The sequence below is a fragment of the Ascaphus truei genome, chromosome 2, assembly GCF_040206685.1.
Source record: "Ascaphus truei isolate aAscTru1 chromosome 2, aAscTru1.hap1, whole genome shotgun sequence".
Classification (NCBI taxonomy): Eukaryota; Metazoa; Chordata; class Amphibia; order Anura; family Ascaphidae; genus Ascaphus; species Ascaphus truei.
The window spans coordinates 268,086,017-268,113,213 of NC_134484.1; positions in this window are offsets into that span (position 1 = coordinate 268,086,017).

Genomic DNA, 27,197 nt, shown 5'->3' on the forward strand with positions numbered 1-27,197 from the left:
TTCTAAGTCCCTCGGGAAGAGTGAAAGACGCGCACGTTCATTTTCAGAGCTCCTAGACCTTCCTATAAGAAGTTAGCCAAACAGTAGCTTCGAAAAACGCTTAGGTTAAGTTTCAGAGTTGCTTCTAATGTACCAAAGCTGGACTTAGACATAATTTCACTCTCACAACATTATGGCTGGTTGGAGACAGTCCGAACCACAAATACCGGGTCCATGGTTCTGGCCATATACTGGGGGGACGGGGACGACTCCCATTAACCCCTGACTATACCGGCGATATGCTTATCACAATGCCTTACTGGTCTGTGCTGAAGCAGGGCATTCTGGCAGCCAAGTTGCTTGACCTTTATTAGTGAGCCTGGTTATCCCCTCTCGGAACCACAGACTTAGAAATCGCCAGCTCATATACAGTGCATAAAATATATTTATATATATATACCCTTATACACCATTTTAATAAAAAATATCACAAAATTCTTCTAAGTCCCTCGGGAACAGTGAAAGACGCGCACGTTCATTTTCAGAGCTCCTAGACCTTCCTATAAGAAGTTAGTCAAAAAGTAGCTTCGAAAAACGCTTAGGTTAAGTTTCAGAGTTGCTTCTAATGTACCAAAGCTGGACTTAGACATAATTTCACTCTCACAACATTATGGCTGGTTGGAGACAGTCCGAACCACAATTACCGGGTCCATGGTTCTGGGCGTATACAGGGGGGACGGGGACGACTCCCATTAACCCCTGACTATCCCGGGGATATGCTTATCACAATGCCTTTCTGGTCTGTGCTGAAGCAGGGCATTCTGGCAGCCAATTGGCTTGACTTTTATTAGTGAGCCTGGTTACCCCCTCTCGGAACCACAGACTTAGAAATCGCCAGCTCATATACAGTGCATAAAATATATTTATATATATACCATTATACATCATTTTAATAAAAAATATCACAAAATTCTTCTAAGTCCCTCGGGAAGAGTGAAAGACGTGCACGTTCATTTTCAGAGCTCATAGACCTTCCTATAAGAAGTTAGCCAAAAAGTAGCTTCGAAAAACCCTTAGGTTAAGTTTCAGAGTTGCTTCTAATGTACTGAAGCTGGAATTAGACATAATTTCACTCTCACAACATTATGGCTGGTTGGAGACAGTCCGAACCACAAATACCGGGTCCATGGTTCTGGCCATATACTGGGGGGGGGGACGACTCCCATTAACCCCTGACTATACCGGGGATACGCTTATCACAATGCCTTTCTGGTCTGTGCTGAAGCAGGGCATTCTGGCAGCCAATTGGCTTGACTTTTATTAGTGAGCCTGGTTACCCCCTCTCGGAACCACAGACTTAGAAATCGCCAGCTCATATACAGTGCATAAAATATATTTATATATATACCCTTATACACCATTTTAATAAAAAATATCACAAAATTCTTCTAAGTCCCTCGGGAAGAGTGAAAGACGCGCACGTTCATTTGCAGAGCTCCTAGACCTTCCTATAAGAAGTTAGCCAAAAAGTAGCTTCGAAAAACGCTTAGATTAAGTTTCAGAGTTGCTTCTAATGTACCGAAGCTGGACTTAGACATAATTTCACTCTCACAACATTATGGCTGGTTGGAGACAGTCCGAACCACAATTACCGGGTCCATGGTTCTGGGCGTATACTGGGGGGACGGGGACGACTCCCATTAACCCCTGACTATACCGGGGATACGCGTATCACAATGCCTTACTGGTCTGTGCTGAAGAAGGGCATTCTGGCAGCCAAGTGACTTGACATTTATTAGTGAGCCTGGTTACCCCCTCTCGGAACCACAGACTTAGAAATCGCCAGCTCATATACAGTGCATAAAATATATTTATATATATACCCTTATACAACATTTTAATAAAAAATATCACAAAATTCTTCTGTCCCTCGGGAAGAGTGAAAGACGCGCACGTTCATTTTCAGAGCTCCTAGACCTTCCTATAAGAAGTTAGCCAAAAAGTAGCTTCGAAAAACGCTTAGGTTAAGTTTCAGAGTTGCTTCTAATGTACCAAAGCTGGACTTAGACATAATTTCACTCTCACAACATTATGGCTGGTTGGAGACAGTCCGAACCACAAGTACCGGGTCCATGGTTCTGGCCATATACTGGGGGGACGGGGACGACTCCCATTAACCCCTGACTATACCGGGGATACGCGTATCACAATGCCTTACTGGTCTGTGCTGAAGCAGGGCATTCTGGCAGCCAAGTGGCTTGACCTTTATTAGTGAGCCTGGTTACCCCCTCTCGGAACCACAGACTTAGAAATCGCAAGCTCATATACAGTGCATAAAATATATTTATATATATACCCTTATACACCATTTTAATAAAAAATATCACAAAATTCTTCTAAGTCCCTCGGGAAGAGTGAAAGACGCGCACGTTCATTTTCAGAGCTCCTAAACCTTCCTATAAGAAGTTAGCCAAAAAGTAGCTTCGAAAAACGCTTAGGTTAAGTTTCAGATTTGTTTCTAATGTACCAAAGCTGGACTTAGACATAATTTCACTCTCACAACATTATGGCTGGTTGGAGACAGTCCGAACCACAATTACCGGGTCCATGGTTCTGGGCGTATACTGGGGGGACGGGGACGACTCCCATTAACCCCTGACTGTACCTGGGATACGCTTATCACAATGCCTTTCTGGTCTGTGCTGAAGCAGGGCATTCTGGCAGCCAATTGGCTTGACTTTTATTAGTGAGCCTGGTTACCCCCTCTCGGAACCACAGACTTAGAAATTGCCAGCTCATATACAGTGCATAAAATATATTTATATATATACCCTTATACATCATTTTAATAAAAAATATCACAAAATTCTTCTAAGTCCCTCAGGAAGAGTGAAAGACGCGCACGTTCATTTTCAGAGCTCCTAGACATTCCTATAAGAAGTTAGCCAAAAAGTACCTTCGAAAAACGCTTAGGTTAAGTTTCAGAGTTGCTTCTAATGTACCGAAGCTGGACTTAGACATAATTTCACTCTCACAACATTATGGCTGGTTGGAGACAGTCCGAACCACAAATACCGGGTCCATGGTTCTGGCCATATACTGGGGGGACGGGGACGACTCCCATTAACCTCTGACTATACCGGGGATACGCTTATCACAATGCCTTTCTGGTCTGTGCTGAAGCAGGGCATTCTGGCAGCCAATTGGCTTGACTTTTATTAGTGAGCCTGGTTACCCATTCTCGGAACCACAGACTTAGAAATCGCCAGCTCATATACAGTGCATAAAATATATTTATATATATACCCTTATACACCATTTTAATAAAAAATATCACAAAATTCTTCTAAGTCCCTCGGGAAGAGTGAAAGACGCGCACGTACATTTTCAGAGCTCCTAGACCTTCCTATAAGAAGTTAGCCAAAAAGTATCTGCGAAAAACGCTTAGGTTAAGTTTCAGAGTTGCTTCTAATGTACCAAAGCTGGACTTAGACATAATTTCACTCTCACAACATTATGGCTGGTTGGAGACAGTCCGAACCACAATTACCGGGTCCATGGTTCTGGGCGTATACTGGGGGGACGGGGACGACTCCCATTAACCCCTGACTATACCGGGGATACGCTTATCACAATGCCTTTCTGGTCTGTGCTGAAGCAGGGCATTCTGGCAGCCAATTGGCTTGACTTTTATTAGTGAGCCTGGTTACCCCCTCTCGGAACCACAGACTTAGAAATCGCCAGCTCATATACAGTGCATAAAATATATTTATATATATACCCTTATACACCATTTTAATAAAAAATATCACAAAATTCTTCTAAGTCCCTCGGGAAGAGTGAAAGACGCGCACGTTCATTTTAAGAGCTCCTAGACCTTCCTATAAGAAGTTAGCCAAAAAGTAGCTTCGAAAAACGCTTAGGTTAAGTTTCAGAGTTGCATCTTATGTACCGAAGCTGGACTTAGACATAATTTCACTCTCACAACATTATGGCTGGTTGGAGACAGTCCTAACCACAAATTCCGAGTCCATTGTTCTGGCCATATACTGGGGGGACGGGGACGACTCCCATTAACCCCTGACTATACCGGGGATACGCGTATCACAATGCCTTACTGGTCTGTGCTGAAGCAGGGCATTCTGGCAGCCAAGTGGCTTGACCTTTATTAGTGAGCCTGGTTACCCCCTCTCGGAACCACAGACTTAGAAATCGCAAGCTCATATACAGTGCATAAAATATATTTATATATATACCCTTATACACCATTTTAATAAAAAATATCACAAAATTCTTCTAAGTCCCTCGGGAAGAGTGAAAGACGCGCACGTTCATTTTAAGAGCTCCTAGACCTTCCTATAAGAAGTTAGCCAAAAAGTAGCTTCGAAAAACGCTTAGGTTAAGTTTCAGAGTTGCATCTAATGTACCGAAGCTGGACTTAGACATAATTTCACTCTCACAACATTATGGCTGGTTGGAGACAGTCCGAACCACAAATACCGGGTCCATGGTTCTGGCCATATACTGGGGGGACGGGGACGACTCCCATTAACCCCTGACTATACCGGGGATACGCTTATCACAATGCCTTACTGGTCTGTGCTGAAGCAGGGCATTCTGGCAGCCAAGTGGCTTGACCTTTATTAGTGAGCCTGGTTACCCCCTCTCGGAACCACAGACTTAGAAATCGCCAGCTCATATACAGTGCATAAAATATATTTATATATATACCCTTATACACCATTTTAATAAAAAATATCACAAAATTCTTCTAAGTCCCTCGGGAAGAGTGAAAGACGCGCACGTACATTTTCAGAACTCCTAGACCTTCCTATAAGAAGTTAGCCAAAAAGTAGCTTCGAAAAACGCTTAGGTTAAGTTTCAGAGTTGCTTCTAATGTACCAAAGCTGGACTTAGACATAATTTCACTCTCACAACATTATGGCTGGTTGGAGACAGTCCGAACCACAATTACCGGGTCCATGGTTCAGGGCGTATACTGGGGGGACGGGGACGACTCCCATTAACCCCTGACTATACCGGGGATACGCTTATCACAATGCCTTTCTGGTCTGTGCTGAAGCAGGGCATTCTGGCAGCCAATTGGCTTGACTTTTATTAGTGAGCCTGGTTACCCCCTCTCGGAACCACAGACTTAGAAATCGCCAGCTCATATACAGTGCATAAAATATATTTATATATATACCCTTATACATCATTTTAATAAAAAATATCACAAAATTCTTCTAAGTCCCTCAGGAAGAGTGAAAGACGCGCACGTTCATTTTCAGAGCTCCTAGACCTTCCTATAAGAAGTTAGCCAAAAAGTAGCTTCGAAAAACGCTTAGGTTAAGTTTCAGAGTTGCTTCTAATGTACCAAAGCTGGACTTAGACATAATTTCACTCTCACAACATTATGGCTGGTTGGAGACAGTCCGAACCACAATTACCGGGTCCATGGTTCAGGGCGTATACTGGGGGGACGGGGACGACTCCCATTAACCCCTGACTATACCGGGGATACGCTTATCACAATGCCTTTCTGGTCTGTGCTGAAGCAGGGCATTCTGGCAGCCAATTGGCTTGACTTTTATTAGTGAGCCTGGTTACCCCCTCTCGGAACCACAGACTTAGAAATCGCCAGCTCATATACAGTGCATAAAATATATTTATATATATACCCTTATACACCATTTTAATAAAAAATATCACAAAATTCTTCTACAGTAAGTCCCTCGGGAAGAGTGAAAGACGCGCACGTTCATTTTCAGAGCTCCTAGACCTTCCTATAAGAAGTTAGCCAAAAAGTATCTTCGAAAAACGCTTAGGTTAAGTTTCAGAGTTGCTTCTAATGTACCGAAGCTGGACTTAGACATAATTTCACTCTCACAACATTATGGCTGGTTGGAGACAGTCCGAACCACAAATACCGGGTCCATGGTTCTGGCCATATACTGGGGGGACGGGGACGACTCCCATTAACCCCTGACTATACCGGGGATACGCTTATCACAATGCCTTACTGGTCTGTGCTGAAGCAGGGCATTCTGGCAGCCAAGTGGCTTGACCTTTATTAGTGAGCCTGGTTACCCCCACTCGGAACCACAGACATAGAAATCGCCAGCTCATATACAGTGCATAAAATATATTTATATATATACCCTTATACACCATTTTAATAAAAAATATCACAAAATTCTTCTAAGTCCCTCGGGAAGAGTGAAAGACGCGCACGTTCATTTTCAGAGCTCCTAGACCTTCCTATAAGAAGTTAGCCAAAAAGTAGCTTCGAAAAACGCTTAGGTTAAGTTTCAGAGTTGCATCTAATGTACCGAAGCTGGACTTAGACATAATTTCACTCTCACAACATTATGGCTGGTTGGAGACAGTCCTAACCACAAATTCCGGGTCCATTGTTCTGGCCATATACTGGGGGGACGGGGACGACTCCCATTAACCAATGACTATACCGGGGTTACGCGTATCACAATGCCTTACTGGTCTGTGCTGAAGCAGGGCATTCTGGCAGCCAAGTGGCTTGACCTTTATTAGTGAGCCTGGTTACCCCCTCTCGGAACCACAGACTTAGAAATCGCCAGCTCATATACAGTGCATAAAATATATTTATATATATACCCTTATACACCATTTTAATAAAAAATATCACAAAATTCTTCTAAGTCCCTCGGGAAGAGTGAAAGACGCGCACGTTCATTTTCAGAGCTCCTAGACCTTCCTATAAGAAGTTAGCCAAACAGTAGCTTCGAAAAACGCTTAGGTTAAGTTTCAGAGTTGCTTCTAATGTACCAAAGCTGGACTTAGACATAATTTCACTCTCACAACATTATGGCTGGTTGGAGACAGTCCGAACCACAAATACCGGGTCCATGGTTCTGGCCATATACTGGGGGGACGGGGACGACTCCCATTAACCCCTGACTATACCGGGGATACGCTTATCACAATGCCTTACTGGTCTGTGCTGAAGCAGGGCATTCTGGCAGCCAAGTTGCTTGACCTTTATTAGTGAGCCTGGTTATCCCCTCTCGGAACCACAGACTTAGAAATCGCCAGCTCATATACAGTGCATAAAATATATTTATATATATATACCCTTATACACCATTTTAATAAAAAATATCACAAAATTCTTCTAAGTCCCTCGGGAACAGTGAAAGACGCGCACGTTCATTTTCAGAGCTCCTAGACCTTCCTATAAGAAGTTAGTCAAAAAGTAGCTTCGAAAAACGCTTAGGTTAAGTTTCAGAGTTGCTTCTAATGTACCAAAGCTGGACTTAGACATAATTTCACTCTCACAACATTATGGCTGGTTGGAGACAGTCCGAACCACAATTACCGGGTCCATGGTTCTGGGCGTATACAGGGGGGACGGGGACGACTCCCATTAACCCCTGACTATCCCGGGGATATGCTTATCACAATGCCTTTCTGGTCTGTGCTGAAGCAGGGCATTCTGGCAGCCAATTGGCTTGACTTTTATTAGTGAGCCTGGTTACCCCCTCTCGGAACCACAGACTTAGAAATCGCCAGCTCATATACAGTGCATAAAATATATTTATATATATACCATTATACATCATTTTAATAAAAAATATCACAAAATTCTTCTAAGTCCCTCGGGAAGAGTGAAAGACGTGCACGTTCATTTTCAGAGCTCATAGACCTTCCTATAAGAAGTTAGCCAAAAAGTAGCTTCGAAAAACCCTTAGGTTAAGTTTCAGAGTTGCTTCTAATGTACTGAAGCTGGAATTAGACATAATTTCACTCTCACAACATTATGGCTGGTTGGAGACAGTCCGAACCACAAATACCGGGTCCATGGTTCTGGCCATATACTGGGGGGGGGGGGACGACTCCCATTAACCCCTGACTATACCGGGGATACGCTTATCACAATGCCTTTCTGGTCTGTGCTGAAGCAGGGCATTCTGGCAGCCAATTGGCTTGACTTTTATTAGTGAGCCTGGTTACCCCCTCTCGGAACCACAGACTTAGAAATCGCCAGCTCATATACAGTGCATAAAATATATTTATATATATACCCTTATACACCATTTTAATAAAAAATATCACAAAATTCTTCTAAGTCCCTCGGGAAGAGTGAAAGACGCGCACGTTCATTTGCAGAGCTCCTAGACCTTCCTATAAGAAGTTAGCCAAAAAGTAGCTTCGAAAAACGCTTAGGTTAAGTTTCAGAGTTGCTTCTAATGTACCGAAGCTGGACTTAGACATAATTTCACTCTCACAACATTATGGCTGGTTGGAGACAGTCCGAACCACAAATACCGGGTCCATGGTTCTGGCCATATACTGGGGGGACGGGGACGACTCCCATTAACCCCTGACTATACCGGGGATACGCTTATCACAATGCCTTACTGGTCTGTGCTGAAGCAGGGCATTCTGGCAGCCAAGTGGCTTGACCTTTATTAGTGAGCCTGGTTACCCCCACTCGGAACCACAGACATAGAAATCGCCAGCTCATATACAGTGCATAAAATATATTTATATATATACCCTTATACACCATTTTAATAAAAAATATCACAAAATTCTTCTAAGTCCCTCGGGAAGAGTGAAAGACGCGCACGTTCATTTTCAGAGCTCCTAGACCTTCCTATAAGAAGTTAGCCAAAAAGTAGCTTCGAAAAACGCTTAGGTTAAGTTTCAGAGTTGCATCTAATGTACCGAAGCTGGACTTAGACATAATTTCACTCTCACAACATTATGGCTGGTTGGAGACAGTCCTAACCACAAATTCCGGGTCCATTGTTCTGGCCATATACTGGGGGGACGGGGACGACTCCCATTAACCAATGACTATACCGGGGTTACGCGTATCACAATGCCTTACTGGTCTGTGCTGAAGCAGGGCATTCTGGCAGCCAAGTGGCTTGACCTTTATTAGTGAGCCTGGTTACCCCCTCTCGGAACCACAGACTTAGAAATCGCCAGCTCATATACAGTGCATAAAATATATTTATATATATACCCTTATACACCATTTTAATAAAAAATATCACAAAATTCTTCTAAGTCCCTCGGGAAGAGTGAAAGACGCGCACGTTCATTTTCAGAGCTCCTAGACCTTCCTATAAGAAGTTAGCCAAACAGTAGCTTCGAAAAACGCTTAGGTTAAGTTTCAGAGTTGCTTCTAATGTACCAAAGCTGGACTTAGACATAATTTCACTCTCACAACATTATGGCTGGTTGGAGACAGTCCGAACCACAAATACCGGGTCCATGGTTCTGGCCATATACTGGGGGGACGGGGACGACTCCCATTAACCCCTGACTATACCGGGGATACGCTTATCACAATGCCTTACTGGTCTGTGCTGAAGCAGGGCATTCTGGCAGCCAAGTTGCTTGACCTTTATTAGTGAGCCTGGTTATCCCCTCTCGGAACCACAGACTTAGAAATCGCCAGCTCATATACAGTGCATAAAATATATTTATATATATATACCCTTATACACCATTTTAATAAAAAATATCACAAAATTCTTCTAAGTCCCTCGGGAACAGTGAAAGACGCGCACGTTCATTTTCAGAGCTCCTAGACCTTCCTATAAGAAGTTAGTCAAAAAGTAGCTTCGAAAAACGCTTAGGTTAAGTTTCAGAGTTGCTTCTAATGTACCAAAGCTGGACTTAGACATAATTTCACTCTCACAACATTATGGCTGGTTGGAGACAGTCCGAACCACAATTACCGGGTCCATGGTTCTGGGCGTATACAGGGGGGACGGGGACGACTCCCATTAACCCCTGACTATCCCGGGGATATGCTTATCACAATGCCTTTCTGGTCTGTGCTGAAGCAGGGCATTCTGGCAGCCAATTGGCTTGACTTTTATTAGTGAGCCTGGTTACCCCCTCTCGGAACCACAGACTTAGAAATCGCCAGCTCATATACAGTGCATAAAATATATTTATATATATACCATTATACATCATTTTAATAAAAAATATCACAAAATTCTTCTAAGTCCCTCGGGAAGAGTGAAAGACGTGCACGTTCATTTTCAGAGCTCATAGACCTTCCTATAAGAAGTTAGCCAAAAAGTAGCTTCGAAAAACCCTTAGGTTAAGTTTCAGAGTTGCTTCTAATGTACTGAAGCTGGAATTAGACATAATTTCACTCTCACAACATTATGGCTGGTTGGAGACAGTCCGAACCACAAATACCGGGTCCATGGTTCTGGCCATATACTGGGGGGGGGGGGACGACTCCCATTAACCCCTGACTATACCGGGGATACGCTTATCACAATGCCTTTCTGGTCTGTGCTGAAGCAGGGCATTCTGGCAGCCAATTGGCTTGACTTTTATTAGTGAGCCTGGTTACCCCCTCTCGGAACCACAGACTTAGAAATCGCCAGCTCATATACAGTGCATAAAATATATTTATATATATACCCTTATACACCATTTTAATAAAAAATATCACAAAATTCTTCTAAGTCCCTCGGGAAGAGTGAAAGACGCGCACGTTCATTTGCAGAGCTCCTAGACCTTCCTATAAGAAGTTAGCCAAAAAGTAGCTTCGAAAAACGCTTAGGTTAAGTTTCAGAGTTGCTTCTAATGTACCGAAGCTGGACTTAGACATAATTTCACTCTCACAACATTATGGCTGGTTGGAGACAGTCCGAACCACAATTACCGGGTCCATGGTTCTGGGCGTATACTGGGGGGACGGGGACGACTCCCATTAAACCCTGACTATACCGGGGATACGCGAATCACAATGCCTTACTGGTCTGTGCTGAAGAAGGGCATTCTGGCAGCCAAGTGACTTGACCTTTATTAGTGAGCCTGGTTACCCCCTCTCGGAACCACAGACTTAGAAATCGCCAGCTCATATACAGTGCATAAAATATATTTATATATATACCCTTATACAACATTTTAATAAAAAATATCACAAAATTCTTCTGTCCCTCGGGAAGAGTGAAAGACGCGCACGTTCATTTGCAGAGCTCCTAGACCTTCCTATAAGAAGTTAGCCAAAAAGTAGCTTCGAAAAACGCTTAGGTTAAGTTTCAGAGTTGCTTCTAATGTACTGAAGCTGGACTTAGACATAATTTCACTCTCACAACATTATGGCTGGTTGGAGACAGTCCGAACCACAAATACCGGGTCCATGGTTCTGGTCATATACTGGGGGGACGGGGACGACTCCCATTAACCCCTGACTATACCGGGGATACGCGTATCACAATGCCTTACTGGTCTGTGCTGAAGCAGGGCATTCTGGCAGCCAAGTGGCTTGACCTTTATTAGTGAGCCTGGTTACCCCCTCTCGGAACCACAGACTTAGAAATCGCCAGCTCATATACAGTGCATAAAATATATTTATATATATACCCTTATACACCATTTTAATAAAAAATATCACAAAATTCTTCTAAGTCCCTCGGGAAGAGTGAAAGACGCGCACGTTCATTTTCAGAGCTTCTAGACCTTCCTATAAGAAGTTAGCCAAAAAGTAGCTTCGAAAAACGCTTAGGTTAAGTTTCAGAGTTGCTTCTAATGTACCAAAGCTGGACTTAGACATAATTTCACTCTCACAACATTATGGCTGGTTGGAGACAGTCCGAACCACAAATACCGGGTCCATGGTTCTGGCCATATACTGGGGGGACGGGGACGACTCCCATTAACCCCTGACTATACCGGGGATACGCTTATCACAATGCCTTACTGGTCTGTGCTGAAGCAGGGCATTCTGGCAGCCAAGTGGCTTGACCTTTATTAGTGAGCCTGGTTACCCCCTCTCGGAACCACAGACTTAGAAATCGCCAGCTCATATACAGTGCATAAAATATATTTATATATATACCCTTATACACCATTTTAATAAAAAATATCACAAAATTCTTCTAAGTCCCTCGGGAAGAGTGAAAGACGCGCACGTACAGTACATTTTCAGAACTCCTAGACCTTCCTATAAGAAGTTAGCCAAAAAGTAGCTTCGAAAAACGCTTAGGTTAAGTTTCAGAGTTGCTTCTAATGTACCAAAGCTGGACTTAGACATAATTTCACTCTCACAACATTATGGCTGGTTGGAGACAGTCCGAACCACAAATACCGGGTCCATGGTTCTGGGCGTATACTGGGGGGACAGGGACGACTCCCATTAACCCCTGACTATACCGGGGATACGCTTATCACAATGCCTTTCTGGTCTGTGCTGAAGCAGGGCATTCTGGCAGCCAATTGGCTTGACTTTTATTAGTGAGCCTGGTTACCCCCTCTCGGAACCACAGACTTAGAAATCGCCAGCTTATATACAGTGCATAAAATATATTTATATATATACCCTTATACACCATTTTAATAAAAAATATCACAACATTCTTCTAAGTCCCTCGGGAAGAGTGAAAGACGCGCACGTTCATTTTCAGAGCTCCTAGACCTTCCTATAAGAAGTTAGCCAAAAAGTATCTTCGAAAAACGCTTAGGTTAAGTTTCAGAGTTGCTTCTAATGTACCGAAGCTGGACTTAGACATAATTTCACTCTCACAACATTATGGCTGGTTGGAGACAGTCCGAACCACAAATACCGGGTCCATGGTTCTGGCCATATACTGGGGGGACGGGGACGACTCCCATTAACCCCTGACTATACCGGGGATACGCTTATCACAATGCCTTACTGGTCTGTGCTGAAGCAGGGCATTCTGGCAGCCAAGTGGCTTGACCTTTATTAGTGAGCCTGGTTACCCCCACTCGGAACCACAGACTTAGAAATCGCCAGCTCATATACAGTGCATAAAATATATTTATATATATACCCTTATACACCATTTTATTAAAAAATATCACAAAATTCTTCTAAGTCCCTCGGGAAGAGTGAAAGACGCGCACGTTCATTTTCAGAGCTCCTAGACCTTCCTATAAGAAGTTAGCCAAAAAGTAGCTTCGAAAAACGCTTAGGTTAAGTTTCAGAGTTGCTTCTAATGTACTGAAGCTGGACTTAGACATAATTTCACTCTCACAACATTATGGCTGGTTGGAGACAGTCCGAACCACAAATACCGGGTCCATGGTTCTGGTCATATACTGGGGGGACGGGGACGACTCCCATTAACCCCTGACTATACCGGGGATACGCTTATCACAATGCCTTTCTGGTCTGTGCTGAAGCAGGGCATTCTGGCAGCCAATTGGCTTGACTTTTTTTAGTGAGCCTGGTTACCCCCTCTCGGAACCACAGACTTAGAAATCGCCAGCTCATATACAGTGCATAAAATATATTTATATATATACCCTTATACACCATTTTAATAAAAAATATCACAAAATTCTTCTAAGTCCCTCGGGAAGAGTGAAAGACGCGCACGTTCATTTTAAGAGCTCCTAGACCTTCCTATAAGAAGTTAGCTAAAAGTAGCTTCGAAAAACGCTTAGGTTAAGTTTCAGAGTTGCATCTAATGTACCGAAGCTGGACTTAGACATAATTTCACTCTCACAACATTATGGCTGGTTGGAGACAGTCCTAACCACAAATTCCGGGTCCATTGTTCTGGCCATATACTGGGGGGACGGGGACGACTCCCATTAACCCCTGACTATACCGGGGATACGCGTATCACAATGCCTTACTGGTCTGTGCTGAAGCAGGGCATTCTGGCAGCCAAGTGGCTTGACCTTTATTAGTGAGCCTGGTTACCCCCTCTCGGAACCACAGACTTAGAAATCGCCAGCTCATATACAGTGCATAAAATATATTTATATATATACCCTTATACACCATTTTAATAAAAAATATCACAAAATTCTTCTAAGTCCCTCGGGAAGAGTGAAAGACGCGCACGTTCATTTTCAGAGCTTCTAGACCTTCCTATAAGAAGTTAGCCAAAAAGTAGCTTCGAAAAACGCTTAGGTTAAGTTTCAGAGTTGCTTCTAATGTACCAAAGCTGGACTTAGACATAATTTCACTCTCACAACATTATGGCTGGTTGGAGACAGTCCGAACCACAAATACCGGGTCCATGGTTCTGGCCATATACTGGGGGGACGGGGACGACTCCCATTAACCCCTGACTATACCGGGGATACGCTTATCACAATGCCTTACTGGTCTGTGCTGAAGCAGGGCATTCTGGCAGCCAAGTGGCTTGACCTTTATTAGTGAGCCTGGTTACCCCCTCTCGGAACCACAGACTTAGAAATCGCCAGCTCATATACAGTGCATAAAATATATTTATATATATACCCTTATACACCATTTTAATAAAACATATCACAAAATTCTTCTAAGTCCCTCGGGAAGAGTGAAAGACGCGCACGTACATTTTCAGAACTCCTAGACCTTCCTATAAGAAGTTAGCCAAAAAGTAGCTTCGAAAAACGCTTAGGTTAAGTTTCAGAGTTGCTTCTAATGTACCAAAGCTGGACTTAGACATAATTTCACTCTCACAACATTATGGCTGGTTGGAGACAGTCCGAACCACAAATACCGGGTCCATGGTTCTGGCCATATACTGGGGGGACGGGGACGACTCCCATTAACCCCTGACTATACCGGGGATACGCTTATCACAATGCCTTACTGGTCTGTGCTGAAGCAGGGCATTCTGGCAGCCAAGTGGCTTGACCTTTATTAGTGAGCCTGGTTACCCCCTCTCGGAACCACAGACTTAGAAATCGCCAGCTCATATACAGTGCATAAAATATATTTATATATATACCCTTATACACCATTTTAATAAAACATATCACAAAATTCTTCTAAGTCCCTCGGGAAGAGTGAAAGACGCGCACGTACATTTTCAGAACTCCTAGACCTTCCTATAAGAAGTTAGCCAAAAAGTAGCTTCGAAAAACGCTTAGGTTAAGTTTCAGAGTTGCTTCTAATGTACCAAAGCTGGACTTAGACATAATTTCACTCTCACAACATTATGGCTGGTTGGAGACAGTCCGAACCACAATTACCGGGTCCATGGTTCTGGGCGTATACTGGGGGGACGGGGACGACTCCCATTAACCCCTGACTGTACCGGGGATACGCTTATCACAATGCCTTTCTGGTCTGTGCTGAAGCAGGGCATTCTGGCAGCCAAGTGGCTTGACCTTTATTAGTGAGCCTGGTTACCCCCTCTCGGAACCACAGACTTAGAAATCGCCAGCTCATATACAGTGCATAAAATATATTTATATATATACCCTTATACACCATTTTAATAAAAAATATCACAAAATTCTTCTAAGTCCCTCGGGAAGAGTGAAAGACGCGCACGTTCATTTTCAGAGCTCCTAGACCTTCCTATAAGAAGTTAGCCAAAAAGTAGCTTCGAAAAACGCTTAGGTTAAGTTTCAGAGTTGCTTCTAATGTACCAAAGCTGGACTTAGACATAATTTCACTCTCACAACATTATGGCTGGTTGGAGACAGTCCGAACCACAAATACCGGGTCCATGGTTCTGGTCATATACTGGGGGGACGGGGACGACTCCCATTAACCCCTGACTATACCGGGGATACGCTTATCACAATGCCTTTCTGGTCTGTGCTGAAGCAGGGCATTCTGGCAGCCAATTGTCTTGACTTTTTTTAGTGAGCCTGGTTACCCCCTCTCGGAACCACAGACTTAGAAATCGCCAGCTCATATACAGTGCATAAAATATATTTATATATATACCCTTATACACCATTTTAATAAAAAATATCACAAAATTCTTCTAAGTCCCTCGGGAAGAGTGAAAGACGCGCACATTCATTTTAAGAGCTCCTAGACCTTCCTATAAGAAGTTAGCTAAAAGTAGCTTCGAAAAACGCTTAGGTTAAGTTTCAGAGTTGCATCTAATGTACCGAAGCTGGACTTAGACATAATTTCACTCTCACAACATTATGGCTGGTTGGAGACAGTCCTAACCACAAATTCCGGGTCCATTGTTCTGGCCATATACTGGGGGGACGGGGACGACTCCCATTAACCCCTGACTATACCGGGGATACGCGTATCACAATGCCTTACTGGTCTGTGCTGAAGCAGGGCATTCTGGCAGCCAAGTGGCTTGACCTTTATTAGTGAGCCTGGTTACCCCCTCTCGGAACCACAGACTTAGAAATCGCCAGCTCATATACAGTGCATAAAATATATTTATATATATACCCTTATACACCATTTTAATAAAAAATATCACAAAATTCTTCTAAGTCCCTCGGGAAGAGTGAAAGACGCGCACGTACAGTACATTTTCAGAACTCCTAGACCTTCCTATAAGAAGTTAGCCAAAAAGTAGCTTCGAAAAACGCTTAGGTTAAGTTTCAGAGTTGCTTCTAATGTACCAAAGCTGGACTTAGACATAATTTCACTCTCACAACATTATGGCTGGTTGGAGACAGTCCGAACCACAATTACCGGGTCCATGGTTCTGGGCGTATACTGGGGGGACAGGGACGACTCCCATTAACCCCTGACTATACCGGGGATACGCTTATCACAATGCCTTTCTGGTCTGTGCTGAAGCAGGGCATTCTGGCAGCCAATTGGCTTGACTTTTATTAGTGAGCCTGGTTACCCCCTCTCGGAACCACAGACTTAGAAATCGCCAGCTTATATACAGTGCATAAAATATATTTATATATATACCCTTATACACCATTTTAATAAAAAAATATCACAACATTCTTCTAAGTCCCTCGGAAAGAGTGAAAGACGCGCACGTTCATTTTCAGAGCTCCTAGACCTTCCTATAAGAAGTTAGCCAAAAAGTATCTTCGAAAAACGCTTAGGTTAAGTTTCAGAGTTGATTCTAATGTACCGAAGCTGGACTTAGACATAATTTCACTCTCACAACATTATGGCTGGTTGGAGACAGTCCGAACCACAAATACCGGGTCCATGGTTCTGGCCATATACTGGGGGGACGGGGACGACTCCCATTAACCCCTGACTATACCGGGGATACGCTTATCACAATGCCTTACTGGTCTGTGCTGAAGCAGGGCATTCTGGCAGCCAAGTGGCTTGACCTTTATTAGTGAGCCTGGTTACCCCCACTCGGAACCACAGACTTAGAAATCGCCAGCTCATATACAGTGCATAAAATATATTTATATATATACCCTTATACACCATTTTAATAAAAAATATCACAAAATTCTTCTAAGTCCCTCGGGAAGAGTGAAAGACGCGCACGTTCATTTTCAGAGCTCCTAGACCTTCCTATAAGAAGTTAGCCAAAAAGTAGCTTCGAAAAACGCTTAGGTTAAGTTTCAGAGTTGCTTCTAATGTACTGAAGCTGGACTTAGACATAATTTCACTCTCACAACATTATGGCTGGTTGGAGACAGTCCGAACCACAAATACCGGGTCCATGGTTCTGGTCATATACTGGGGGGACGGGGACAACTCCCATTAACCCCTGACTATACCGGGGATACGCTTATCACAATGCCTTTCTGGTCTGTGCTGAAGCAGGGCATTCTGGCAGCCAATTGGCTTGACTTTTTTTAGTGAGCCTGGTTACCCCCTCTCGGAACCACAGACTTAGAAATCGCCAGCTCATATACAGTGCATAAAATATATTTATATATATACCCTTATACACCATTTTAATAAAAAATATCACAAAATTCTTCTAAGTCCCTCGGGAAGAGTGAAAGACGCGCACGTTCATTTTAAGAGCTCCTAGACCTTCCTATAAGAAGTTAGCTAAAAGTAGCTTCGAAAAACGCTTAGGTTAAGTTTCAGAGTTGCATCTAATGTACCGAAGCTGGACTTAGACATAATTTCACTCTCACAACATTATGGCTGGTTGGAGACAGTCCTAACCACAAATTCCGGGTCCATTGTTCTGGCCATATACTGGGGGGACGGGGACGACTCCCATTAACCCCTAACTATACCGGGGATACGCGTATCACAATGCCTTACTGGTCTGTGCTGAAGCAGGGCATTCTGGCAGCCAAGTGGCTTGACCTTTATTAGTGAGCCTGGTTACCCCCTCTCGGAACCACAGACTTAGAAATCGCCAGCTCATATACAGTGCATAAAATATATTTATATATATACCCTTATACACCATTTTAATAAAAAATATCACAAAATTCTTCTAAGTCCCTCGGGAAGAGTGAAAGACGCGCACGTTCATTTTCAGAGCTCCTAGACCTTCCTATAAGAAGTTAGCCAAAAAGTAGCTTCGAAAAACGCTTAGGTTAAGTTTCAGAGTTGCTTCTAATGTACCAAAGCTGGACTTAGACATAATTTCACTCTCACAACATTATGGCTGGTTGGAGACAGTCCGAACCACAAATACCGGGTCCATGGTTCTGGCCATATACTGGGGGGACGGGGACGACTCCCATTAACCCCTGACTATACCGGGGATACGCTTATCACAATGCCTTACTGGTCTGTGCTGAAGCAGGGCATTCTGGCAGCCAAGTGGCTTGACCTTTATTAGTGAGCCTGGTTACCCCCTCTCGGAACCACAGACTTAGAAATCGCCAGCTCATATACAGTGCATAAAATATATTTATATATATACCCTTATACACCATTTTAATAAAAAATATCACAAAATTCTTCTAAGTCCCTCGGGAAGAGTGAAAGACGCGCACGTACATTTTCAGAACTCCTAGACCTTCCTATAAGAAGTTAGCCAAAAAGTAGCTTCGAAAAACGCTTAGGTTAAGTTTCAGAGTTGCTTCTAATGTACCAAAGCTGGACTTAGACATAATTTCACTCTCACAACATTATGGCTGGTTGGAGACAGTCCGAACCACAATTACCGGGTCCATGGTTCTGGGCGTATACTGGGGGGACGGGGACGACTCCCATTAACCCCTGACTGTACCGGGGATACGCTTATCACAATGCCTTTCTGGTCTGTGCTGAAGCAGGGCATTCTGGCAGCCAAGTGGCTTGACCTTTATTAGTGAGCCTGGTTACCCCCTCTCGGAACCACAGACTTAGAAATCGCCAGCTCATATACAGTGCATAAAATATATTTATATATATACCCTTATACACCATTTTAATAAAAAATATCACAAAATTCTTCTAAGTCCCTCGGGAAGAGTGAAAGACGCGCACGTTCATTTTCAGAGCTCCTAGACCTTCCTATAAGAAGTTAGCCAAAAAGTAGCTTCGAAAAACGCTTAGGTTAAGTTTCAGAGTTGCTTCTAATGTACCAAAGCTGGACTTAGACATAATTTCACTCTCACAACATTATGGCTGGTTGGAGACAGTCCGAACCACAATTACCGGGTCCATGGTTCTGGGCGTATACTGGGGGGACGGGGACGACTCCCATTAACCCCTGACTGTACCGGGGATACGCTTATCACAATGCCTTTCTGGTCTGTGCTGAAGCAGGGCATTCTGGCAGCCAAGTGGCTTGACCTTTATTAGTGAGCCTGGTTACCCCCTCTCGGAACCACAGACTTAGAAATCGCCAGCTCATATACAGTGCATAAAATATATTTATATATATACCCTTATACACCATTTTAATAAAAAATATCACAAAATTCTTCTAAGTCCCTCGGGAAGAGTGAAAGACGCGCACGTTCATTTTCAGAGCTCCTAGACCTTCCTATAAGAAGTTAGCCAAAAAGTAGCTTCGAAAAACGCTTAGGTTAAGTTTCAGAGTTGCTTCTAATGTACCAAAGCTGGACTTAGACATAATTTCACTCTCACAACATTATGGCTGGTTGGAGACAGTCCGAACCACAAATACCGGGTCCATGGTTCTGGTCATATACTGGGGGGACGGGGACGACTCCCATTAACCCCTGACTATACCGGGGATACGCTTATCACAATGCCTTTCTGGTCTGTGCTGAAGCAGGGCATTCTGGCAGCCAATTGTCTTGACTTTTTTTAGTGAGCCTGGTTACCCCCTCTCGGAACCACAGACTTAGAAATCGCCAGCTCATATACAGTGCATAAAATATATTTATATATATACCCTTATACACCATTTTAATAAAAAATATCACAAAATTCTTCTAAGTCCCTCGGGAAGAGTGAAAGACGCGCACATTCATTTTAAGAGCTCCTAGACCTTCCTATAAGAAGTTAGCTAAAAGTAGCTTCGAAAAACGCTTAGGTTAAGTTTCAGAGTTGCATCTAATGTACCGAAGCTGGACTTAGACATAATTTCACTCTCACAACATTATGGCTGGTTGGAGACAGTCCTAACCACAAATTCCGGGTCCATTGTTCTGGCCATATACTGGGGGGACGGGGACGACTCCCATTAACCCCTGACTATACCGGGGATACGCGTATCACAATGCCTTACTGGTCTGTGCTGAAGCAGGGCATTCTGGCAGCCAAGTGGCTTGACCTTTATTAGTGAGCCTGGTTACCCCCTCTCGGAACCACAGACTTAGAAATCGCCAGCTCATATACAGTGCATAAAATATATTTATATATATACCCTTATACACCATTTTAATAAAAAATATCACAAAATTCTTCTAAGTCCCTCGGGAAAAGTGAAAGACGCGCACGTACAGTACATTTTCAGAACTCCTAGACCTTCCTATAAGAAGTTAGCCAAAAAGTAGCTTCGAAAAACGCTTAGGTTAAGTTTCAGAGTTGCTTCTAATGTACCAAAGCTGGACTTAGACATAATTTCACTCTCACAACATTATGGCTGGTTGGAGACAGTCCGAACCACAATTACCGGGTCCATGGTTCTGGGCGTATACTGGGGGGACAGGGACGACTCCCATTAACCCCTGACTATACCGGGGATACGCTTATCACAATGCCTTTCTGGTCTGTGCTGAAGCAGGGCATTCTGGCAGCCAATTGGCTTGACTTTTATTAGTGAGCCTGGTTACCCCCTCTCGGAACCACAGACTTAGAAATCGCCAGCTTATATACAGTGCATAAAATATATTTATATATATACCCTTATACACCATTTTAATAAAAAAATATCACAACATTCTTCTAAGTCCCTCGGAAAGAGTGAAAGACGCGCACGTTCATTTTCAGAGCTCCTAGACCTTCCTATAAGAAGTTAGCCAAAAAGTATCTTCGAAAAACGCTTAGGTTAAGTTTCAGAGTTGATTCTAATGTACCGAAGCTGGACTTAGACATAATTTCACTCTCACAACATTATGGCTGGTTGGAGACAGTCCGAACCACAAATACCGGGTCCATGGTTCTGGCCATATACTGGGGGGACGGGGACGACTCCCATTAACCCCTGACTATACCGGGGATACGCTTATCACAATGCCTTACTGGTCTGTGCTGAAGCAGGGCATTCTGGCAGCCAAGTGGCTTGACCTTTATTAGTGAGCCTGGTTACCCCCACTCGGAACCACAGACTTAGAAATCGCCAGCTCATATACAGTGCATAAAATATATTTATATATATACCCTTATACACCATTTTAATAAAAAATATCACAAAATTCTTCTAAGTCCCTCGGGAAGAGTGAAAGACGCGCACGTTCATTTTCAGAGCTCCTAGACCTTCCTATAAGAAGTTAGCCAAAAAGTAGCTTCGAAAAACGCTTAGGTTAAGTTTCAGAGTTGCTTCTAATGTACTGAAGCTGGACTTAGACATAATTTCACTCTCACAACATTATGGCTGGTTGGAGACAGTCCGAACCACAAATACCGGGTCCATGGTTCTGGTCATATACTGGGGGGACGGGGACAACTCCCATTAACCCCTGACTATACCGGGGATACGCTTATCACAATGCCTTTCTGGTCTGTGCTGAAGCAGGGCATTCTGGCAGCCAATTGGCTTGACTTTTTTTAGTGAGCCTGGTTACCCCCTCTCGGAACCACAGACTTAGAAATCGCCAGCTCATATACAGTGCATAAAATATATTTATATATATACCCTTATACACCATTTTAATAAAAAATATCACAAAATTCTTCTAAGTCCCTCGGGAAGAGTGAAAGACGCGCACGTTCATTTTAAGAGCTCCTAGACCTTCCTATAAGAAGTTAGCTAAAAGTAGCTTCGAAAAACGCTTAGGTTAAGTTTCAGAGTTGCATCTAATGTACCGAAGCTGGACTTAGACATAATTTCACTCTCACAACATTATGGCTGGTTGGAGACAGTCCTAACCACAAATTCCGGGTCCATTGTTCTGGCCATATACTGGGGGGACGGGGACGACTCCCATTAACCCCTAACTATACCGGGGATACGCGTATCACAATGCCTTACTGGTCTGTGCTGAAGCAGGGCATTCTGGCAGCCAAGTGGCTTGACCTTTATTAGTGAGCCTGGTTACCCCCTCTCGGAACCACAGACTTAGAAATCGCCAGCTCATATACAGTGCATAAAATATATTTATATATATACCCTTATACACCATTTTAATAAAAAATATCACAAAATTCTTCTAAGTCCCTCGGGAAGAGTGAAAGACGCGCACGTTCATTTTCAGAGCTCCTAGACCTTCCTATAAGAAGTTAGCCAAAAAGTAGCTTCGAAAAACGCTTAGGTTAAGTTTCAGAGTTGCTTCTAATGTACCAAAGCTGGACTTAGACATAATTTCACTCTCACAACATTATGGCTGGTTGGAGACAGTCCGAACCACAAATACCGGGTCCATGGTTCTGGCCATATACTGGGGGGACGGGGACGACTCCCATTAACCCCTGACTATACCGGGGATACGCTTATCACAATGCCTTACTGGTCTGTGCTGAAGCAGGGCATTCTGGCAGCCAAGTGGCTTGACCTTTATTAGTGAGCCTGGTTACCCCCTCTCGGAACCACAGACTTAGAAATCGCCAGCTCATATACAGTGCATAAAATATATTTATATATATACCCTTATACACCATTTTAATAAAAAATATCACAAAATTCTTCTAAGTCCCTCGGGAAGAGTGAAAGACGCGCACGTACATTTTCAGAACTCCTAGACCTTCCTATAAGAAGTTAGCCAAAAAGTAGCTTCGAAAAACGCTTAGGTTAAGTTTCAGAGTTGCTTCTAATGTACCAAAGCTGGACTTAGACATAATTTCACTCTCACAACATTATGGCTGGTTGGAGACAGTCCGAACCACAATTACCGGGTCCATGGTTCTGGGCGTATACTGGGGGGACGGGGACGACTCCCATTAACCCCTGACTGTACCGGGGATACGCTTATCACAATGCCTTTCTGGTCTGTGCTGAAGCAGGGCATTCTGGCAGCCAAGTGGCTTGACCTTTATTAGTGAGCCTGGTTACCCCCTCTCGGAACCACAGACTTAGAAATCGCAAGCTCATATACAGTGCATAAAATATATTTATATATATACCCTTATACACCATTTTAATAAAAAATATCACAAAATTCTTCTAAGTCCCTCGGGAAGAGTGAAAGACGCGCACGTTCATTTTCAGAGCTCCTAGACCTTCCTATAAGAAGTTAGCCAAAAAGTAGCTTCGAAAAACGCTTAGGTTAAGTTTCAGAGTTGCTTCTAATGTACCAAAGCTGGACTTAGACATAATTTCACTCTCACAACATTATGGCTGGTTGGAGACAGTCCGAACCACAATTACCGGGTCCATGGTTCTGGGCGTATACTGGGGGGACGGGGACGACTCCCATTAACCCCTGACTGTACCGGGGATACGCTTATCACAATGCCTTTCTGGTCTGTGCTGAAGCAGGGCATTCTGGCAGCCAAGTGGCTTGACCTTTATTAGTGAGCCTGGTTACCCCCTCTCGGAACCACAGACTTAGAAATCGCCAGCTCATATACAGTGCATAAAATATATTTATATATATACCCTTATACACCATTTTAATAAAAAATATCACAAAATTCTTCTAAGTCCCTCGGGAAGAGTGAAAGACGCGCACGTTCATTTTCAGAGCTCCTAGACCTTCCTATAAGAAGTTAGCCAAAAAGTAGCTTCGAAAAACGCTTAGGTTAAGTTTCAGAGTTGCTTCTAATGTACCAAAGCTGGACTTAGACATAATTTCACTCTCACAACATTATGGCTGGTTGGAGACAGTCCGAACCACAAATACCGGGTCCATGGTTCTGGCCATATACTGGGGGGACGGGGACGACTCCCATTAACCCCTGACTATACCGGGGATACGCTTATCACAATGCCTTACTGGTCTGTGCTGAAGCAGGGCATTCTGGCAGCCAAGTGGCTTGACCTTTATTAGTGAGCCTGGTTACCCCCTCTCGGAACCACAGACTTAGAAATCGCCAGCTCATATACAGTGCATAAAATATATTTATATATATACCCTTATACACCATTTTAATAAAAAATATCACAAAATTCTTCTAAGTCCCTCGGGAAGAGTGAAAGACGCGCACGTACATTTTCAGAACTCCTAGACCTTCCTATAAGAAGTTAGCCAAAAAGTAGCTTCGAAAAACGCTTAGGTTAAGTTTCAGAGTTGCTTCTAATGTACCAAAGCTGGACTTAGACATAATTTCACTCTCACAACATTATGGCTGGTTGGAGACAGTCCGAACCACAATTACCGGGTCCATGGTTCTGGGCGTATACTGGGGGGACGGGGACGACTCCCATTAACCCCTGACTATACCGGGGATACGCTTATCACAATGCCTTTCTGGTCTGTGCTGAAGCAGGGCATTCTGGCAGCCAATTGGCTTGACTTTTATTAGTGAGCCTGGTTACCCCCTCTCGGAACCACAGACTTAGAAATCGCCAGCTTATATACAGTGCATAAAATATATTTATATATATACCCTTATACACCATTTTAATAAAAAATATCACAAAATTCTTCTAAGTCCCTCGGGAAGAGTGAAAGACGCGCACGTTCATTTTCAGAGCTCCTAGACCTTCCTATAAGAAGTTAGCCAAAAAGTATCTTCGAAAAACGCTTAGGTTAAGTTTCAGAGTTGCTTCTAATGTACCGAAGCTGGACTTAGACATAATTTCACTCTCACAACATTATGGCTGGTTGGAGACAGTCCGAACCACAAATACCGGGTCCATGGTTCTGGCCATATACTGGGGGGACGGGGACGACTCCCATTAACCCCTGACTATACCGGGGATACGCGTATCACAATGCCTTACTGGTCTGTGCTGAAGCAGGGCATTCTGGCAGCCAAGTGGCTTGACCTTTATTAGTGAGCCTGGTTACCCCCTCTCGGAACCACAGACTTAGAAATCGCCAGCTCATATACAGTGCATAAAATATATTTATATATATACCCTTATACACCATTTTAATAAAAAATATCACAAAATTCTTCTAAGTCCCTCGGGAAGAGTGAAAGACGCGCACGTTCATTTTCAGAGCTCCTAGACCTTCCTATAAGAAGTTAGCCAAAAAGTAGCTTCGAAAAACGCTTAGGTTAAGTTTCAGAGTTGCTTCTAATGTACCAAAGCTGGACTTTGACATAATTTCACTCTCACAACATTATGGCTGGTTGGAGACAGTCCGAACCACAAATACCGGGTCCATGGTTCTGGCCATATACTGGGGGGACGGGGACGACTCCCATTAACCCCTGACTATACCGGGGATACGCTTATCACAATGCCTTACTGGTCTGTGCTGAAGCAGGGCATTCTGGCAGCCAAGTGGCTTGACCTTTATTAGTGAGCCTGGTTACCCCCTCTCGGAACCACAGACTTAGAAATCGCCAGCTCATATACAGTGCATAAAATATATTTATATATATACCCTTATACACCATTTTAATAAAAAATATCACAAAATTCTTCTAAGTCCCTCGGGAAGAGTGAAAGACGCGCACGTACATTTTCAGATCTCCTAGACCTTCCTATAAGAAGTTAGCCAAAAAGTAGCTTCGAAAAACGCTTAGGTTAAGTTTCAGAGTTGCTTCTAATGTACCAAAGCTGGACTTAGACATAATTTCACTCTCACAACATTATGGCTGGTTGGAGACAGTCCGAACCACAATTACCGGGTCCATGGTTCTGGGCGTATACTGGGGGGACGGGGACGACTCCCATTAACCCCTGACTGTACCGGGGATACGCTTATCACAATGCCTTTCTGGTCTGTGCTGAAGCAGGGCATTCTGGCAGCCAAGTGGCTTGACCTTTATTAGTGAGCCTGGTTACCCCCTCTCGGAACCACAGACTTAGAAATCGCCAGCTCATATACAGTGCATAAAATATATTTATATATATACCCTTATACACCATTTTAATAAAAAATATCACAAAATTCTTCTAAGTCCCTCGGGAAGAGTGAAAGACGCGCACGTTCATTTTCAGAGCTCCTAGACCTTCCTATAAGAAGTTAGCCAAAAAGTAGCTTCGAAAAACGCTTAGGTTAAGTTTCAGAGTTGCTTCTAATGTACCAAAGCTGGACTTAGACATAATTTCACTCTCACAACATTATGGCTGGTTGGAGACAGTCCGAACCACAATTACCGGGTCCATGGTTCTGGGCGTATACTGGGGGGACGGGGACGACTCCCATTAACCCCTGACTGTACCGGGGATACGCTTATCACAATGCCTTTCTGGTCTGTGCTGAAGCAGGGCATTCTGGCAGCCAAGTGGCTTGACCTTTATTAGTGAGCCTGGTTACCCCCTCTCGGAACCACAGACTTAGAAATCGCCAGCTCATATACAGTGCATAAAATATATTTATATATATACCCTTATACACCATTTTAATAAAAAATATCACAAAATTCTTCTAAGTCCCTCGGGAAGAGTGAAAGACGCGCACGTTCATTTTCAGAGCTCCTAGACCTTCCTATAAGAAGTTAGCCAAAAAGTAGCTTCGAAAAACGCTTAGGTTAAGTTTCAGAGTTGCTTCTAATGTACCAAAGCTGGACTTAGACATAATTTCACTCTCACAACATTATGGCTGGTTGGAGACAGTCCGAACCACAAATACCGGGTCCATGGTTCTGGCCATATACTGGGGGGACGGGGACGACTCCCATTAACCCCTGACTATACCGGGGATACGCTTATCACAATGCCTTACTGGTCTGTGCTGAAGCAGGGCATTCTGGCAGCCAAGTGGCTTGACCTTTATTAGTGAGCCTGGTTACCCCCTCTCGGAACCACAGACTTAGAAATCGCCAGCTCATATACAGTGCATAAAATATATTTATATATATACCCTTATACACCATTTTAATAAAAAATATCACAAAATTCTTCTAAGTCCCTCGGGAAGAGTGAAAGACGCGCACGTACATTTTCAGAACTCCTAGACCTTCCTATAAGAAGTTAGCCAAAAAGTAGCTTCGAAAAACGCTTAGG